We start from the raw sequence: 20205 nt of genomic DNA, 5'->3' as shown, positions 1-20205 counted from the left end.
ACCAGTGAATATAGTTGATAAATAAGTGCTCTCAAACACCACCCATATTCCACAGGGCTGCTAGACTGTGGAACTAGGAAAGGCCTTTTAGAGACAGGGCAAACAATAGCCAGGATACTTACTTGCTGTACGGTGTGGTGCTGAGAGCAAGGCATTCTTTTGTTTAGTGGGTTCAGTCTTGTGAACATTTCCCTAGTAACCACTGTTAATTTAGGGACCTATGACATCTGTGCAATTTAAATAGGACCAGAGCTCCAAACCAAACAAAACACACAGGGCATGATTTTCTATTCAACATGGTTGAATAGGACCATAGCCACACCTGGGCCTTTGATTCATGAACTCCATGGGACTAATTGACCCTGAGTTTTTGCCCCCTCTCATAGTATAGAGCGTAGAGTTGGGGTGCATTTGGACTCATTCCGGCTTCTTACATACAGAAAAAAATCCAAATTAGATTTTTGTCATTAGCTTGTCAGGCTTATCTTAAGCTCACTTAATGAGGTCTGCAATGGAATGTCTTTTATGCTCTGTGGCCTTTGTGCTCAGTCTGTTACTCTCCACTGTAGCCGAGATATTAATGAAATAGCCACGGTGTTCACTTGAGGTCCGCTGCTTTGGAAAACGCACCCTTGCATGTGTTTGAGCGTTTACATTCCGTTTCCTAGTTTTTAGGGTTCCCATCCTGGTGGGGCATCCGAGTGCGAGGGAAATGAGACCAGCTGGACATGACAGGCAGCCATTCGGCAGATTGCATACACATTGCATTGCAGAAAGCTAGTGTACATATGTCTGTCTGGATGGGCTCATATGTTGGATTCTTTCTGTTGCACTCAAATGGTTGGGATTTCAGTGAAATGGCTTACGTAGAATGTCAGCACGGAGAATTTTTCTGGAGGGGTAAACAGGGCCTTGTGCCTAGCCATTCTGTCAAACAGAGCTGAATGTGGGGGCAGATGAATGGCCTGTGTGCATTTTTTTTCTAACTTTGGGTGGTTGTTTTCCATAGCAGTCACCAATCCACAATATACTTATGGCAAATACACTCATATTCCCTGTTTTGAATTGCTTTCTTCATTGATCTCCCTGTCTACCTTACTGCTACAATATAAACTCTAAGGACAATTTTTTTTCCTCTGCCACTTAACCCTATAATGTCTGGCATGTACTAATGCGTAAATTGGCAATGACTCGTAAATTGGCAATGACTGAGATAATGAAATGGTGTATTTTGTTCTCCCTCATGCTGAAGGCAACACAGCAGGAAGTTTCTTGTGTGATTGCAAACAATGATGAAGACGGTGCCTACCTAACACTTCTGTGATGTTTGCTATCCACTAGACACTGTTCTCAGGACTTTACCTCTACCACAAACAGAAACCTTTGAAGCGGGGGGCCACAGTTCTCCCAATTTTATGAATGAGGGCACTGAAACAACATCCTGTGTAGCAGCCAGGTTGAGATCCATTTGCCTGATACCGTACATCACACGGTATTGAAATGTGGCCTCTGGGGTTTCATTGTAAGTCATCTCAAGAATTTATCCACCATTTCAATTAGCAAAACCTATCACGAGCATGAGTTATTCATTCCTAGTCATTCTTAAATATGCTATTCGGTTCAACCCAGCAGCGGAGGGAGAACAGTCTTACTCTGAGATGCAGTTATCTAGCGAGGCACTCATATTCCCTGTTTTGAATTGCTTTCTTCATTGATCTCCCTGTCTGCCTTATCTTCATTAGAAAAGGGAAAAAAAACCCAGCATGATTGATGCTATAAATTACCACTGTGGGATTCTGTGCTGGTTAATATAGTGTGTTAACAAGCCCAAAGCATATTGACAGGCTGAATGGAAAATTTGGTATTGAGGGTTTCATCTTAGCTTACTCATAGTAAGTCAAATTCATTTGACGCAAATTATGATAGACCAAGGAGATTTAAAAAGAAGCATTAGCACACACTCTGCATTTAAGAACAAATGTGTCGGATCAGTTGGGTTGCTTTGGTCTATTTTCGAAATCATTTAGTTGGTTTCTTAGCAAAGAACAGGTATGGTGTGGTAGGTTCTGTCCCAGGTGAATGGGGAAGCCAAAACAGAATTGTAAGTTCCCTAGAAACAGATGAACATTAACTCTCGGATACAGAAACTGACCATGGTATAGGATGTAATAATGGCTAAAACATCCTCCTGCCTCAGCCTTCTGAGTACTGGGAAAAGAGGCACATCCATTATAATCTAATTGAATAAAGGTTTTATATATAAAATGATGCTTTGAAATATGCACAGATCAGAGAAGGCTTCAACTGAACTAAGCAATGTACTACCCCACAGACGTCTCTCTGTGTGTTGGGAACATTGAAAATCTAGTCTTAGTAATTTTCAGAACTGCGTGTGTGCTGTTACAAACTCTAGTCACTTGGTTCACAGCATAGCTCTTGAGCATATTTAGCCAAAATCAATGTTGTATCTTTTGACCATATTCCCTATGTGCCCTAACCCCCGGGTCCATGTTGCCCTCTTTGAGTTCAGTATTTTTAGACTCAATATATAAGAGAGATCTCCCTGCACCAGGCTTATTTCACGCTATCGCAAATGTCAAGAGTTTCTTCTTTTTAAAGGCTGATGGCATTTCAGTTTTCATTCATATCTCATTTTCTTTATCCACACCTCTGTTGAATGAGACTTAAGTTGATTCTTTTCCTCTGGGCTATTGTGATGGGTGCTACAATGAGCATGGGCCTAGCCTACAGGTACCTCACCAGCATACTAATTTTATTTTATTTTTGTAATTTGCACCCAGTGTGAAATGACTGGGTTCTGAGATGGCTGTATTTATTTACGCTCCCCCCAATGGCCTACAAAGTTTCTCATCCTTGTCAGGGCATTATCGTTTGTTAAGAGTATCCTAAGAGTCATGGCGTCATTTCCCCATGTGGTTTTAATTTGTATCAGTAATTAATGATAGGAGGGCACTTTTTTTTTCATTTACCTGTCAGTCATCTGTGTATTATCTCTTGAGAAATCTCTTTCCTCTCTTTTGCCTCTTATTTATTTGGGTTACCTGTTTCTTGCTATTGGGTTATTTGGTCCTTATGTTCTTCATATATTAACTCCTTCTTATCAGATGTGTAGCTTACAGAGATTTCTTCCCATCACATTTTTATTTTTTTTTTGGTCCCTTCTCTCTTGACTGGGTCCTTTGATGCACAGCTTTTAAGCTTTTTGCCATTTCCTTTTGTCTATTTTTCTTTTATTATCTGAGTTTTGGGCCATAAAACAATCATATCCTACACTCACGTGCATATGGGCAGCACGAACTGGACTCAGTGCATCATATGGGGTGGGAAGAAGAAGATGCGTAATTGGGAGTGAAATGTGGGTTGGTGACCTGGGAGCATCTGGGTGTGAATGTGATCAAAACCAATGTACAGATAGATTAAACTGTGAACGTTTCAAAGAATAGATAAATAATAAGAATCATAACTCATTCCAGTATCAGGGAGATTTTTCTCTTTTTCTTCTAGTAGTTTTACGGCTTCGGGTCCTAAGCTTAAGATTTTAATCCATTTAGAGTTTCTGTATGGTATGAAAAACAGACTCAGTTTCATTTTCCTGCACATAAATGCCCAATTGCCCCAGCATCATATTTTAAAGAAATAGTCTTTCCACAATGTGTATTTTCAGCATGTTTATTGAAGATCAGTTGACTGTTAAAAGTGTTAGTTTATTTCTGGGCTTTCTCATATAGTCCATTGGCCTAAGTGTCCATTTTTTCTGCTAACCCTGTACTGTGTTCGTTACTGTAACTTTGTACATCTTGAAATCAGGGGTTCTAATGTCTCCAGTGGCTTCATTGTATTTAATGAAGAGAATATTTTATTGTGTGCTACTTTGTGAATTTTAAGACTTTTCCTCATTTTGATGGAAAACATCACGGTAATTTTTATAGGTACCTTACTGAATATATAGATTACTTTGGGCACCATGTGGGTTTATGAACCTAAATACCTGGGAGCACTTTTCAAGTGGGAATGGGGGGGGGAGAAAGCAAAACTGGGTTCATCACAACTAAAACCTGAAGGCAACCAAGTGAATTTTAAAAACAATGAATAGAGATTGCCTGGGAAGAATTGTTTTTATTTTCTTCTTTTTGTATGGTCTAACTTTAAAAAAAAAACAACTATAGGCCAACTATATTATATCTGAACATTATTAGCATTAAAACAAAGTCCTGTGTGAGAAGGCAGAGTATTCTTTGTGGATCCAATTTCTAGATCCTGGATTGCTATCTGAGTCATGTGCTCGCTCTCCCAGTGACTTGCAAAGTGTGTAGAGGGGCCTTTATATACATTTGTGTTTAGTGAACTCATGACACGGGCCCTTTCCCTCCATAGTATTGCTTTCTCAGCAACATGCAAGCTATCATAACGTCTGTGCATCCTGACAGCCAATGAAATACTAGCTTGGGGTCTGTTTACTGCCATTCTCCTTTTCAAACTAGCCCGAAATGCAATACACTAGGCCTCTATGTGGTCCAGTGGAGAGGAAAGGTGAGCACTGAATGACACTGGGCAGGAATGCCCTGCATGTGATGCCAGTCTCGTGGCGCAGAGTCCATAAGCTCAGGTTGAAAGGGACAAGGTAAATGGAGTCATGAGTCTGACCATACAAGGGAATTAAAACTTGCTCTGCTGCTTTGAATCATAAACACAGCTAAGCTGCATATGTATTGGGAAAAATACAGAAACGCAGGCTTTTCTCTCCTGGTTTGATTTCATTCTGATGTTCAGGAGTGTGTGGTACTGATGTGACCTCAGTACTCAAGAAAGGTAGGTTTTCATGACAACAAGCTCCAAAATGTAGGCGGTGTTGGGTAAGGAGAGGCAGGTCTGAGGAATGAGCCGCACAGGAAGGACAGAGATGCAAACCAAGGCTGCCTTTCCAATTTCTGTAGAATCTGTTACTGGGAAATGTATCTTTCCTTTCTCCTTCTGTATGCCAAGAGGCCAAAACACTCTTCTGTGAAGCAATTACCATGCACCAGAAGTTTAAAATTGAAGGAAAATTAAGAAAAAAAAATCAAATGATATTTTGGTGGAAACACTATTTCTTAGGGTTCCAAGTGCTGTATTAACACCTTTCAAAAATAGCTAATTATTAAAATGAGCACCCTGGCATGGTGGTACAGATCTCTAAATCCTAAAACTTGGAACCAAAGGCAAGAAGATTAAAACAAAAACAAAAACAAAAACAAAAAACAAAAAACAAAAAACAGCATGGGCTAAAAAAAAAAGAGCTTCAGACTAGCCCTGGATATGCAGTGAGACTTTGTCTCAAAAAATAAATAAACAAATCAAAATAGTGCAATACATTCTTCATATAAATACATTGTGTTTTGACTATAAAACATGATTCTTGCTAGAGGGATACACCCGTGTCACTTCATTTAGGTAATTTAAAGTATAAGCTGGGTGCAGTGGCTCATGCCTGTAATCCCAGCACTCTGTGAGTTTGAGGCCAGCCTGGTCTACAAAGCATGTCCACAACAGCCAAGGCTACACAGAGAAACCCTGTCTTGAGAAACCAAAATAAATAAATAAAGTATGATTAGTGACTCGTTAACCTCTATATTATAGTCTATAAAATAGTCATAAATTTCTACCTGCTGTTACAAAGCTCTCATATGGAAGCCCCATTCTTTCTTCTATGGGATGAATTCATATTCTAGAATCTTTATTTTCTTGACTGCTTTTTGGATGGGGGAGTAAATTTTTATGATGTCACGTAATTGTGGATCCATTGTCTTTTATGGTATCTTTCCTCAATGTCTTTAGGACCACTCGCTTACCTAAATGCATGCAAAGTTAAGGTGGTATGGCATTTAACCTTCTAAATCCTAAAGTTAAAAGAAAACGAAATCAATCACAAATTGTAGACTCTTTATTTGTGTTGTTGAAGACGGCGAACAGAGCTACAGTGCCCAAGCTGCATATGTTTCTTATACTTGCCATCATAGCCTTGACTCATCACAGAATTATCACTGTTTTATAAAAAGAGAAGACCGAGTCGGTTGTAAGTCATCTTTTTCACAGTTAGCTCAACTGACTCCAAAGCCCACGCTCGTGCTGCCATGCCAGAGTCTACCATTCCCCCGCCTCAGAAGGAACATCGATTACAAATATAAAAGAAGGACTGATTCGAGTTTACGGAGCACTGTTAATACAAACACAGAATATTATTATCCCAGTTCTCAGAACTAGGCTTCTCTGCCCTCTCGTTCACGGAACCACCCTTTCTATAATTTGTTAAGCCATCTACAGAACTGTGGAAAGACAGATCAAAGGAGGGGGTTGGAAAAGGAGAATATAGACTTTACATCCGTGTGTTTGGTGGCTTGTAAAGGAAGTAAAAGAATGCTATTTGGCTTTTTATTTCTGTTTGAAGAAGAAAGGGGGTGGGCAGTATGGGCTAAAGGGTAAGTAGAGAAGATTCCTGTGGTCATAATGACCAAATCACGCCAAGGAAGGAGAGGTAAGACTTGGGACTTTACTTCTCCACCTCTCTGGCCACTGTGCCCCTCACAGAATGAGAGTGTTCATATTGGCTTTCAGGCTGGAGACGTCATGCACGAAGAATACGCTAATTTCGTATTTTCTCTTCACTTTCTTTTGGGGATAAGCATTTGGGTTTTCAGCCGTTTATTATTTCAAAGGCATCTATATGCTAATACATTTTATGCTAATTATTTTCATGTTTGCCCCCCCAGGTTCTGTTTCACATCACCCACCAGGGAGGATCATCTCTCATGAAAACTTTCAAATTTGATTTTGAAAATGTATTCAGGGGAAAAAAAAAATTCAAACCACGCTTTTTCCCCCAACCCAAGAAATAATATGCTCCAGAGAATCCTCTAATTCACAGGAAATGGACTGGGCTAACATTTCTGTTCTCGTACCTACCCCAGTCCTCTTGAGAAGGACAGCCAGGTACACAAAGCATTTAACATTCTGACATTGAAGTGTTGGAGGAATGATGAGAAGGAAAATCTAATAATATGCTTTGAGGAGTCACTGAAGTACTCAGCATGATCCAGGGAGGAGGAAAGGGCGGGTCTTCATTTCTCTACCTTGTCTGGGATGTGTTTCTGCTTCTCTTGCTATGACGTCACATTGTAATTGTGTGCTGTCTTTCCTTGACATTGTTTCTAAACAGTTCATTGTAATAGTGTTGATGGCTGTGGCTGTGGCTGTGGCTGTGGCTGTGGCTGTGGCTGTGGCTGTGGCTGTGGCTGTGGCTGTGCACACAGGAAGGACCAGGTAAATCAAGAAGCTCGTACAGTGATCTAGTCTGATGGTTCTCCCAGCACTCTCATGATGGAAGTTTTCTTTATGAAACTGTCATTTGTTTTAAGAGCAAATTGCTATTTGGGAAAAAAATTAAATTAGCCAATTAGCTTGTCTTTGAAATATTTTTCAAGGCATTCCTCTTTTGAAGATAGATAGGCTTAATATATAATTCCTTGACAAAAATGCATTGAACATAGACAATTTGGGATGGTGTTTTACGTTCCTTGTTGGTTGGAAATTGGACTCTTTTTGTTTCGATGCACTTTGGGGGTGCCAAAATCCCCTATTACACTCACCATATTGTCCTCAGTCCTGCTTTGTACTGAAGAAAAGCCATGAGCCTGAAATACTCGGGGGAAGGTAACCATCGTGCAAATTTAAGCTCATTCTGTGATCAGCCTCATCTTTGGTTCTTCGTCTTTGCACCTTTCAGCAGCTGTGCCTGAATGCCTTCCTGTATTTTAAATGCTTTCACTGTTATCCTTTAAGAAATAACATCCTTTTGCCCAGAAGTGTGGCCCAGATGTTGGTATATCTACCATTGACACACTCATTTGAATGGTCTTTGAGTTCCATGACACCTTTGTCAATAGGAAACTGTCTTTTCAGGTTTGACGTGGGGGCTGGGGGGAATAGTCCCTTTCTGTAAAGGGACCTTATACCTTGAGGAGCTGTCTTCAGATAGAGGGAGATCTGAGGGAAGAAGCCAACACAAGGCAGGTGAAGACTGAGAGGTACAAGTACCAGAAAGCCAAGCAGTATTTTGACATTTATAGCCATAATCTCTATAAACAAGATGAACCACGGCTAGGGATATAGTTAATAAATCAACTAAAATAGATGTTTTTCAAGTAACGATAAAATAGCATTTTGTTGAAATCTGAGGATGTATCGTACATTTTGCTGCAGTCAAAGAGCTGTAGTATTTTGTGTGCTAAACTCCAGTGACCCATTATTATTTTCTTTTTATTCTACCTACTTACCCGAGATAATAACAAAATAGCGGCACATTTCCCCTTTCAAAGTTGTGCCTCAAGAGTGATTCACTGAACTAACGCATTAGCCCTAACACAGCCATGGTTTAGAGGTACTCTCTCCTCCTCATCTCCTTGTTTTTTTTTTCAGTGCATAATTCAAAGATAACCCAAATAAGAGCAGCAATCTGTGTGTCATTAGGCACCAGAATTTACCTGATAAATTCTGCCCATGAATGTGTTGTATTCCTTGTGGGCTAAAAGTTCCATGAGGACAGGAAACAAATCTAAAAACAGCAGCTGGTTCACAGCTCTAGAGCTATGCACAGCTGCCTACAATTGGCTGTGTTGAGGTAAATTTTCAGTGGCCCAGGCTTAGTCTGGTAGATCAGAAATGCTAGCTCAGCATGCCCCCAAGGTGTGTCATGTACAGTGTGACTTGGACTATACTTCCTGGTCTGCCTTGCTTGTGGAGCATGGACCAAAGCTTAGAGCTTTGTAAGATATCAACAAGTCTCAGTCGGAGTCCCAGTTTCAATACCAGCACATTTTCTTTCTTTCTTTCTTTCTTTCTTTCTTTCTTTCTTTCTTTCTTTTTTTAAAGATTTATTTATTATGTATACAATGTTCTGCCTGCATGTACACCTGCACACCAGAAGAGGGCACCAGATTGCATTATAGATGGTTGTGAGCCACCATGTGGTTGCTGGGAATTGAACTCAGGACCTCTGGAAGAGCAGCCAGTGCCCTTAGCCACTAAGCTATCTCTCCAGCCCCCACATTTCCAAATCTAGACAAAGAGCCTGGCCTCTCTCAGCCCCATGTGCACATTCAGTTTACTTAAATTGTCTGTAAAGACTAAATAAGATAATGTATCATTTGGATGTTCCACATAATAAGTGTTCAACTAATGGACTCTATACTTAAATATTATCTTCTATTATTACTGCTATTTTAGTATGAATGATTCTTGATATTATTGCTGCTGATGATAAAGGATACAAAAACCTTGTTTTTGCAAATGAAACAGATGATAAAGATAAAAATGTAGGAAGCTTCATACGTTAAATGTGACTTAGGGGAGACCTATAACACAAAGGTCTATCAGTTTTCTTATTTTTTAAAGTTCTTAGATGTTGTATGAGGTGGAAAGTTTAAAATTCCACCAAAATTTTGTTGTTTATCTCTAACCAGTACTGAGGTGACACCTAAAGAAAAAAAGGCAATTACAAGGAAGAATTTCCTGCCCTCACTGCCAAGAACCCAGATGTCCAGTTAATGAGCTTGCTCTTGCCTTTGTCAGGAGCACTTGACATTATGCAAAGCCTCCTTGGCTTCCTTCGTTTCTGGTTGTGATGGTCTGTGGATAACAGGGCTGCAGAACTGTTCGGCATGAAGGCTGTCTATAGGAAAAGACGTCTTGCTGGTTGAAAGGCTCTAGTGAGCTGCCAAGACACCCCAGTGGGTCCAGGACATCTTAGGAAAGCGTGCAGACAGGTCTCGGGGCCACTCAAAAGTTTAGCTCTGCTGCTAAACAAGAGTGAGCCAGCCTGTGTTTGCTTCCCCACAGAAAGAGAAGTCAGATGTTAATTAAAACTTTGCGGGGCTGGGAAGGACCGTGGCACTCTGTATTGAAAAGTCAGCTTTAACTTCTAATTGGATGCCAACTTAAAAAAAAAAAAACAGAAGAGAGAGGCAGACAAAGAAAAAGACCCACAGATGTATTTGCTAACAAAGCTTACCAGTCTCCTTAAAGAGGGAAACCTCTGTCTTCCCGGTTGTATTTGAGAGGACTTTAATGACAATAAATCTTGAGTAGTATAATATTTTCATTGGACATTTGTGTGCTTTATTTAATTCCACTCTTCTGTGGGTTTCCTGCTTCCCCACAACCACCTTCAAAAGATATGCTAGGAGAAAAATGGATGCTCACTCACCGCTGTGCTTCCTGGCCTTTCGTCTTCATCATTTTCAGGGATTGAGGCATAGTATCAGATGGGATTCCCTGTTCTTAGCATATAGTAGAAATGAACTAAATAGCAGTTCAAAGGAAATGGATTCACTGGAGTTCGACGGATGCTTTCCTGGGCTGCCCTTCCATTTTGTCAGCCCGCGGAGGGAAGACTTAGTGATGTCTCTTCAAATGGGCAGGACTTGGAATTTTTCACAGTCAAGAGCCTGAGGACTCAGTAAGAGCGGTTTTCATTTGTAAGATTGCCTTTCTCTTATCTGCTGGTCTTGTCTCCCAGACTGTCTGTCTGTCTGTCTATCTGTCTGTCTGGAGAAAGCAAAGTCAGTAAATATGATTAGAGTTGGCATCTCACAGCTGTACACCCTTAAACCATGAAGCAAAGCAGTGCTGGGCAGGAAATATTTTTCTGACCTTTTCAAATTGCATCCAACTGTCTTGGGAATTTCTCAGGGACTCGAGGTAATAAGGTTCAATCCGTTTTACTGCCTGCCTTCAAATTTGGTTCCTTTGGAGCGGGAACTTATCTATCCCTTGCATTCTGGCCTTGGCGTCCAGTCGCTACAGAAACCCATGCATCTCATCTTTTTCACCCCAACTTAGTTTTTTTTTTCCTTTCACCACAGTATGGAATCTACAACTGTGCCGGCTTTCCTCCTAGTACCCTCTTCAAAAGCAAAATGTTAGAAGGACAAGAGTTTGATTCCGTGGCCCTTTAAGTAGTCCTTGTTGGATCCAATTAGCTTTTAATTTGATTCTATCTTAAATCTCTATTTTTTACCTATGTAATTTGTTGCCTCAGTGGCCTTAAAAAATAAAACTTCTTCAACTTAACTACACTCGAGGAAACTCTTTTTTTTTTTTTAATACAAAAGAGGCCAAAAGACATGGGAGTTTCTTTTGTTCTGAATCGATCTCTGCTTTTCTTCCATGAGTCCGAATGGAAGGGACAAGCTCCCTGGAAAGGATGGGAATTACCCAAGTGTGACACGTTAAAAGGCAGCTGAGTGGCCCCTTTCTTCACTGTGCTCCTTGAAGGAGAACAAAAAGAGAAGCTGGGGACACATTTTTTCTGACCCCTTGAAAGCTCCTGGTGTCAGGAAGCCTTGACAAGCAGTTAAAGAGCTCCTGTGACTGACTCCAGTAGTCACAGTGTTGCACACTGAGTGTAACTCTGGTGTGCAGGGCATTCCAGAGCCAACAGCACACTGTGCTTAGCTGTCCAATTCCCTCTTCCTAGACTATTTTCTGAGGAGAGTAGACTCTTGGCTGCAATGCCACATGATCTGTGGGTCCCAGAGCCTCCTTCTAACTTGGGAGGCAAGTTCATGAGTAAGTAACCAGGCCATTAGGCTAAGGATGGCCTTTTCCAGGTGCCTCTTTCAGAGTCGATTCCTTCTTGAGTAATCGTTTGCTGGGTTTTTAATCACATTAGGTCTATGGCTTCCTAAAACTCGATAGTTCCAAAGAACCCTATTTAGGAAGCCGACTTAGGGGAAAGGGATGAAGGAATCTGACTTTCTATTTACAGCAGCAGGGTTTGTTTTTCCAAAAACTAGACCAGGCATCCTTATGCCGAGGTTCATCTTTCATAGTATGGCTTTCTTCTGGTAAAATGTAAAATGTTGTTTGGGTTATGTTGTGATTGGGTTTAAGTGTAAGTGGCTGTTTTGTCATTTGAACTTCATCCATCTTATTAGTGGCCTTCGGGCCTGATATCCTTTGATAGCCTGGACAGGATTTGCTGGCACCTCAGTAGACACCAAGTAAAAAGGGGGAATGACAGCTTCTTAAAATTTGCATTTCCCCACTATTTGAAATAAGCTTAGTGTCTTCTCACCAATTGAAGAGTAAATTAATTTAATGTGGTAATTAAAGAAGGTTGCCTCATGGAGGGGAGCTATGGTACACCTGAAGAGTCGCAAATGCAGGTGTCCATGGCCACATCCACGTCTGTATATGTGTGTGCAGCCATGTGAGAGGCGTGCATACTAACATTCCAATTGGGTTTGGAAGGCAACAACCAAGCATTTCAAAAGATTCTAGCTTCTCCCTATGGATGCCCACCCTTTCTTTCTTCATTGGAAACTTAGCTGTGCCTCGTCTTTGAGAACCCAGGGTGCATGCCATCATCCTGTACTTGGTGTGGCCTTCTTCTCAGTCCTAAAGCATCATTACTTTTCCTACATTCAGGACCCATAAATAGAGTGAAGCCACTATGTAGCCTTGCCACTGAAATAGTAAAGTGATTTGAATCTACCAGAGTTAAACCCTGGTGGTTGCGCATGCACCACTGGTTTGTACTGTTTATTCGTTTGACCTTTGGAAGGCTGAAATGTGAAAGGAACGTTTAGATGGAGGGGCACAAGGGACAAAAGAACCCCGGATAACAATGTCAACAACACCAATGCTTGCCACTTCTTAAAAGATCGTGACAGTCAGGTGGGCAGTAAGATGGGGGGACCACAGTCCTCCGCACAGAGGGGAGGAAGTGAGGTTGAGAGGATTTACAACTAGATTTGTTTTGAGGAGGCAGAAGGAAGATGAGAAGAGGATACTTTTACGTGGGAAAGAACAAAAGTCACTCTGTGGTGCTGAGTGGTCCTTTGGCTTTCCTGCCTCTTTTCTCCTCTCCCTGTATCTCCTCTCTTCCTCTGTCTTGCTTTGTTTCTCCTCCCTTTTTTTCTCTTTTTCAAAGGGAGGACAGAACCAGATTACACTGCTGAAGCATCCCTTTGGCTTAAAAAAAAAAAAAAATAGAGCCGCCATGTTTCCTCAATCAAAGAGATGCCTTCATTAAGGCTACCAGCTTTCATGGTGGCCAAAAGTTGTGACTGGAAGATTGTTGTCAGCACATCCTTTCTTATTACTTTAGAACAACAATATGAGGAGCAGAAGGCCTTATCCTCACAAGCTTTCATTCACCTCGCCCATGTTGGTTTGTGTTAACATCTACCCAGTGTCAAAAGGGGCAAGGTGTGGGAAACAACTTGATGCAAGACTGTGGCTCAGAGGCATTATTTGGGGGGGGGGCAAGGAGAGATGAGGGGGCAACCTGTTTTTATTTGGATAATGTTTGTCTATTGGGCTATCTCGGGAATATTACATTCCTTCAAACATACAGTGGAGAATTTGTTTTCTATTTGCTTCCAGCATCTCCGCAACAATAAAAACAAACATTCTGCATTGCCAAGGCACGCTTGTTATTCTGTCTGCTGTCTGTTCAATGGAGATATCGACACTCAGGGATTCAATTTTCCTCTTGTGGTAATGTCTGACATGCCTCACGACGTGGCGCAGGGACGGGGCTCCGTTACTTAAGTAGGGCAAACTGGGCTCTTTCGGTTAGCACAGCATCACTCAGGCTCCTACACCAGGGTGGGCACCTGCCCAGCACATTGTGTGTCTCCAAGCATATCAGCGCATGGGAAATTGACTCAAATCTAATCAGAGTCGTTGGATCTTGAAGGCTGTCACCAACCTTCACTGCGCGCACACTTGGCCTAAAGAAGGTGCTTGGAAGATTCAGTCAGCTTTTCGCTGGAAACGCACACGCCCCTTTAGAAAACTTACCTTCAGACAGACCTACATGCAAAGAGTCAGGATGGCTTTAAATGCAAATGCACTTTCAAAGTGTCCCTGTCCCTCCCTTGCTCCTGCTTTCTCTCCTCCCTTGGGTCTAAGGTCTCTTAAATATGCATACAGGCTTAGTTCAGGGTCCAGGGACGTCTTTGTGCTTTGCACAAGATCTCCCATTGATTGTCACTATCAACCTTCTTGGAGGCACACTCAAAATCATATGAGCAAACAAAAACAAATCATTGTCAGGCCACCTGCTACACCCAGCTCATCTTCCGCACTTTGCTTGCTGACAGCATCGCTCAGTCTGTGGCTCCGGAGTGGCACACCTGCCCATGGCCTGTGATCTGCTGGTAATTTCGGCTTGCTGTCAGGCTGTGGCGGCAGTATTTATTTTGCTTTAATTGGAACCCCATTGGCACCCTGTGGGATTCCCCTCCCCCTCCCCCCCTCAACACCTTGGCAAGGCAATATATCCACACAGACCTCTAGCACTGTTGCCATAGTCAGTTGTAATATTATGTTCAGAAATATTAACATTGGGATCAAGGTTTAACCAGAGCCTGGGTTAATGGGTTTAGTGTTTTGACTGTGGTTTGGATAGACTTAGGAACTCATGATTTTTCTCAGTGTTCATCTCTGGGCTGAAGCAGCACAGTGGAAGCTCAAATTGATCACTTAGTCAGAGTTTCTTTGGCTTTAGCTTTTTAGTTCACTGCATGGACCAGACTGAAACACAAGAGTAGCTGTCAGTATTGCCAGCTGCCACCCATATTGAACCAGTACGCAATAAACACAAGTGGTATGGCACTCTTATGTGCAAATAGCAGTCTTATAGTTGTGTATTCCGCCCCCCCCCCCTTCAACTTGAGCCAGCATAGCAAAATGGCTGGAAAGCCTTACTTTTAGTAAAATTAAATTAGTTAACGTTTACAATTCAGTCCTGTTGCTCTTAACTTTGGGTGTCAAAACAAGGTTTGTTCCCTTGGTCTCGTTGGATAGCCCATTGTGGTATTTTTGGTTTCAGCATCTGTTTCTCTCTTGTGCTAATTTTATTTATATCATTAAGGTTCACGAAGACTTAATCATTAGCCCTCTGATTTTCTGGGAAGAAAAAAAAAAGGTTGATTTATTGAACTGACTGCAGCAAAAGAAGATCAATGTGACATCATAGGTTAATAGTGGGGAGCAAAACGCATCCGTAATTAGGAGAGAAAGGCCTTTCCTCGGTCTTTCCAGTTTTATAATAAAAAGCCCCTTGCCAAAGTGTCCTGGAAAATAATGCATTCAGACTGAGCCGAATTACCGCCTAACACATTCTATTTATCTGTAGCTTAAAAAGCAGCTGCGGTTTTTGTAAGACTCGATGAATGTGGCATTCCTACTTAAAGGTAGAAGAGAAAAAAAGAGCACCTCTTTGTTTTGTAATAAGGGGATTTTCAATTTAAAAGAGAGAGAGAGAGAGAGAGAGCGTGAGTCTGTTGTGTGGAGTAGGGTTATTACAGCCACTGTACTCTATCTCACCCACCAGGAGGCTAACAATGAAGGGGCCAGGGAAGGAGGCCAGTGCAACATGGGTTATCTTTCAACCTCAGATGCTGGATAAGTCGAAGGAGGCAGCATCACTTCTGGACGACGTTCAAAAGGGCTGGAGTGATTCTTGGGATGAGACAAACCCCCGCCTGCTCTTTCAAAGGTAAACAGTTCATTTCATCTGTCAGCTGCATGTTTGCAGTGCAAAAATATGTTCCTATAAAGATATCTATAAAGTCTGCCTTAAAAACAACGATTGTTTTAGGTACGTGAATATTGGTGAGGCCTTCCCATCTAAAAGTCCATCCTTAGAATCCTGCACTTAGACAAAGGATGCACTTGGAGCTCCACCACACCTAAAAGCACGCTTTGAAGGATCTGCCAAGCTCACTTTTAATCATGAGAAAGAAATTACCCACATGGAGACAGCAGAAAATGAGAAAGTAGAGACCGTGCTGCGAATAATTCCAGCGAGTGCCAAGGGGCTAGTTGAGGACTGGCTTCATGAGGTGAATATCTTTAGCTTGTATTTAGGGTTTGGTTAGCGTATAATCATTTTCTCTTTTAGGAGCGAATACGATCCTAAGTGTATTTCCCATCCAAGCAACGCTTGGGGCATTTGTCAGAATGTTGACAGATTTAATACCAGCCTCGCCCTTGCTGTTATTTATGAAGACTAATTTTACATTTATAAATATGCAGAAATCAATCTGGGTGGAAAGGCTCTCCGAGAGCAACGTCTGTCACTAGCTGTCTGTCTTCATGTGCAGTGCTGTGCTGTGTGGCATGTCCAGTAGTTTATGTCCCTGTGTGTGTGTATGTGTGTGTGTGTGTGTGTGTGTGTGTGTGTGTGTGTGTGTGTGTGTGCCCTCCTTGTCATCTCCTCTCTGTTGTGAGTGTGCTTTGGGAGAATTAGACTAACAATAGGATTCCCAAAAGATGAGACCCAAGACTTTTGTTTGACTTTTGCAACAGGGGGGAAAACATGTATTGCACCATGTTCAATTCATACTGAAAGGGAGGGTGACAATTGGCTATGAGTCATCACGTGACAAAGCAACTAGGATTCAAATTGAATATCACCTTCAGTGTCAAATTAGTTGGAAGCCCCCTTCTTTATGATGGCTGCCCTAATCCCTTGATATTTATGGTTTTTTTTTAAAGGAGGGGCCCCTGAAATCATCCCCAGCACCTTGTATCTCTTCTTTGTTTCATTTTTCCAAAGATCAAAATAATAGTTTACTATTCCAAGACCATCATTACTCACGATTCTCCCCCAAACATTGTTTCTTTGTGTGCCAAGTTAACGTTTCATCAAGATAAGAAAACAAATGAGTGATAGTGTTTTTCTTTTTCTAGTAAGACTAATTTTGCTAGGGAGTAAGGACAGTCAAGTGTCTTGGTGAGTCACAGAGAAAGAATGCAGCAAAGACTAGCCCCGCCCCCATTTTAGTCTCAGTCTTTGATTTCCCACACAACCAAGTCAAGGGATCGCCATGCCAACGTGAAGCGATTTTGGCTCCCAGCAAATCCTGAGGAGGGAACCTTTCAAACTACCCTTCAATCCTGGCCCAAAGGGCCATGGCACAGACTTGTAGAAAGAATGCATTATCTGAGAAAAAATGCCAGGCTGCTTTCTTATGGGTGTATGTGCTTGGTACCCAAGCTAAGCATCGCTGGGGTCCAAGATATAGACGATCCCCTTGATGGAGGGCAGGGGGCTTCTGATGAAAGGGAAAGCATTGAAGTGACTGAGAAAAGAGTCATTCTTCCATGTGTTTTCAAAAAGCACAAGGCAGGCAGGGCTCTTTGATATCTTCCATAAGGGAAGGAGAAGCATAGGAGAAGAGGTGAGCCAGCTGGGGGTGGGGGGGGTGGGGGGTGGGGGAGGGGAGCCAGCTGGGGAAATGGAGCGAGGCAGGGGAGATAGCCAGCTGGGAGAAGAGGCAGAGGCAAAGCAGAGACACAAAGGTGGAGGCAGATGAGCAGCTGTGTTTATTTTAATACATATCATTTAACCCTCACCTAAAAACAAATTGGAGAGGTTTGGGAGTGCATTAATCTGGACCCAATTAGCATGTCTTTCCCCTTCAAAAAGTGCAACCTGAGATTAATGACGATCAACCGGAGTTTCAGATGCAGCACTTAAATCGTTTGCATGTTCGTGCATGATAATTGAATTTATGTATGCACCTCCTGTCATTTAACTATTTCCAGTCTCCTTATGACTCATATAAACCAAAACTTCATTATAGTGATTTCTGGGTGGAAAAAGCTTGCCTAGCATTTTACCCCTAAGGGAAAAAACTCAAGTGGTTGGGGTTTTGTGCATTCGAATTTGAACAGCACATTTTTGTTTTATTTTTTTTCTAACGCAGAGGGTAGTTGATAACAGTGCAGAATGCTGCTACTTCTGGAGTTGATAACTAAGCACCTCAGATTTATTTTTGAAAGGTTAGAAAAATAAGGAAATTTCCAACATCAAGCTTTTGGGGCTTTGGTGTGGCCACTAGGAAGTGTTTTCATAATGGCAGGAACAAGGCCACTTGAACGCAGATGAGAAGTGTTCTTGGAGTTTGGACCTGTGTTACTTAGATCTTTGAGAGACATCAGCACCCAGCACTGTTTCTGGCTTAGTTAGAAAATTGTTTCCATAGAAAAGTGTGGGAATGCCCTCAACATCTGTAAAAGCTATGGACAGGCAGGCACCCCATGTGGACCCTTAATACTATGGGTTTGATCTCTCTCTCTCTCTCTCTCTCTCTCTCTCTCTCTCTCTCTCTCTCTCTCTCCCCTCTCTCCCTCTCTCTCTTCTTTCTTCCTCCATCCCTCTCTCCCTCCCTCCCTTCCTTCTTTTCTGTCTTTCATTTTTCTTAACCTTTTTTTTTGTTATTTGGGTGTAGGGGTCTTAATGGTGACATCACACATTCAGATCTTAAATTTCTTCCTTTCTACTTGGTACCACATGAACTGTCTGAACCCAGACAGGGAGTGTGTAAGAAAGCATCCCGTGGGAAAAAGTAGAAACAGGAGGCTTGAAATGATTCCCCTGGCTTGAGTTTGTGCGGTGATTCGTCTGTCTTCTGTCTCTCCTTACGTGTTTCCAAGTCCAATGTCCAAGTGATGGTCTTTTCTTCAGGAGTTCTCCCCCAGTGTCCTCTGTTTTCTGATGACATTCGATAGTTGAATGTTCCTGAGTGTCTCCTGGTCTTGTTTCTGGTCCTTGTAGCTAAGAATGTCATTGAAGGATAAAAAAAAATCTTGTTAATTTGTGATGTTACAGCTTAAGTGTGCTCCGTGTCACGTAACGTGTAGCTTCAAATGTTCCTTAACATAGCATGAAGCGGTTGGTTAGCTTGGAAATGGTTGTGAAGTCGTGTGAAGAAAATAAGCTTTACATCCGACCAAGATAAATTCACTCTAGTGCTTTATGGCTTTTTATTCCTATGTGATCGTAATAAAGTCTCATGTAGGGATGGAAGCCATGAAATACATTGTGAAAATTCATCAACTAAGAAGGGGCCGTGAGTATAGAGAACGGTAGCCTGTGGAATGTGCTGGAGACGTGAGCTAGTGGACATCTCTGCTACTCTCTTGGTGTTCCTTGAGTGTCTTCATCCTTAGGCGTTGACAGCTAAGGAATGGAGGTTGCAAGAGTTTTTCCATCTTCCTGACACTGATTAACATGCACATTTGACTTTGCGCATCTCCGTCTATCATACATTTTTTCCCCTCTGTGTTTTTGTTTTTGCTTGCTTCCTTCTTTCTACTAACGAACATGCTGTGGGAGAATGTTAATAGCCCACCCATTTGTAGGCAGCATTCAAACCTTCTGTGACTTCTCCCGCCTCCCCTGATAACTTTTGAGGTCTTTCTTCTGAAACAAAGATGAAATAGACGAACCAGATTTGTCCTCTTGGAAGTGTGGTCCAGATTTCTCTACTCCCAATCTAAAAATAAATAAATAAAAATAAAGGTATATCTTGCATGGGCTAGCTCCATACCTAGATCCAAAGGCCCATAAAAGTTGTTTCCCCTCTACAGGTATGGTATTTTAAAGCTTTGATTGGGGGTTGGGTTCTGATATGCTCACCAAGTCAGGTATGTGACAGGGTCATATGAATTAAACTATTGGACTCTCTCCTCTTTAAAAATGGGGAGGGGGGGGTGGTGCCAGTATTGTTATAAGGATTAAATGAACTAATATATCTGTACTTTACCTAACAAAGTATTTGGCCTTTGATTTTGTTTTTAAAAGCTCATGAAATATTAGTTTTTCTCCCCCCACCCACCTCCTGTTCCTTTCTCTCCCCCCTCCTGTACTCTTTCCTTCTTCAGATGTTAGTCTATCTAGAACACCACCTTTGGATCTAAGCTGGACCTTTGAGAAAGAAAAGACTTCAGTGAAAGACCCCTTTACATCTGGTTTAATTACCTTTTACCCAAATTGCTTAATATGAACTATCCAACTATTGTCGGGTTTTTTTTCCTGTCTCCTGTGTATTTATTTTTGCTTGAACTGATTTAATATTGAGTGTTGAACTACCTAGTCATCCTGAATTTTTAAAAGAGAAGTTTAATAAAAGCCTATTTGTGTTATTATCTTTTGTCTCTTTGGTTTCCTCTATACAATGAGATAGTGTCCTGCGTTCGACAAGGGTCCACCTGCTGTGAGAGGGTGGGCGAGACTTCTCCTTAGGAGTCACTCACTAAGGCTTCCATGAGACTGTTTCCCTTTTCCTCATAGTTCATTGTCTGTCAGTTTGGGGTCGGGGGAAATGCCAGGGTAATTGTAACCCTGAT

General features: G+C 41.7%; 1 long non-coding RNA gene across 7 annotated transcripts in view; it reads left to right on the top strand.

Moving 5' to 3' along the window:
* The window catches only part of LOC311604725, a 93089-nt gene extending 73088 nt beyond the window's left edge, over nt 1–20001 (top strand). For 4 of the 7 annotated variants that reach the window (XR_014781627.1, XR_014781628.1, XR_014781629.1 and 1 more), the window contains 3 exons: nt 15401–15565; nt 15668–15911; nt 19741–20001. This is a non-coding gene — a long non-coding RNA (uncharacterized lncRNA). Of the gene's footprint in view, nt 1–6767; nt 6988–13443; nt 13558–15400; nt 15566–15667; nt 15912–19740 lie in introns of all 7 variants that reach the window. The other 3 variants (XR_014781624.1, XR_014781625.1, XR_014781626.1) reach the window with 3 other exon arrangements.
* Nucleotides 20002–20205: the final 204 nt, after the last annotated feature.

Source organism: Acomys minous, assembly GCF_964271855.1.
Source record: "Acomys minous genome assembly, chromosome: 9".
Taxonomy (NCBI): domain Eukaryota; kingdom Metazoa; phylum Chordata; class Mammalia; order Rodentia; family Muridae; genus Acomys; species Acomys minous.
This window is presented reverse-complemented; position numbering and strand designations above follow the sequence as displayed.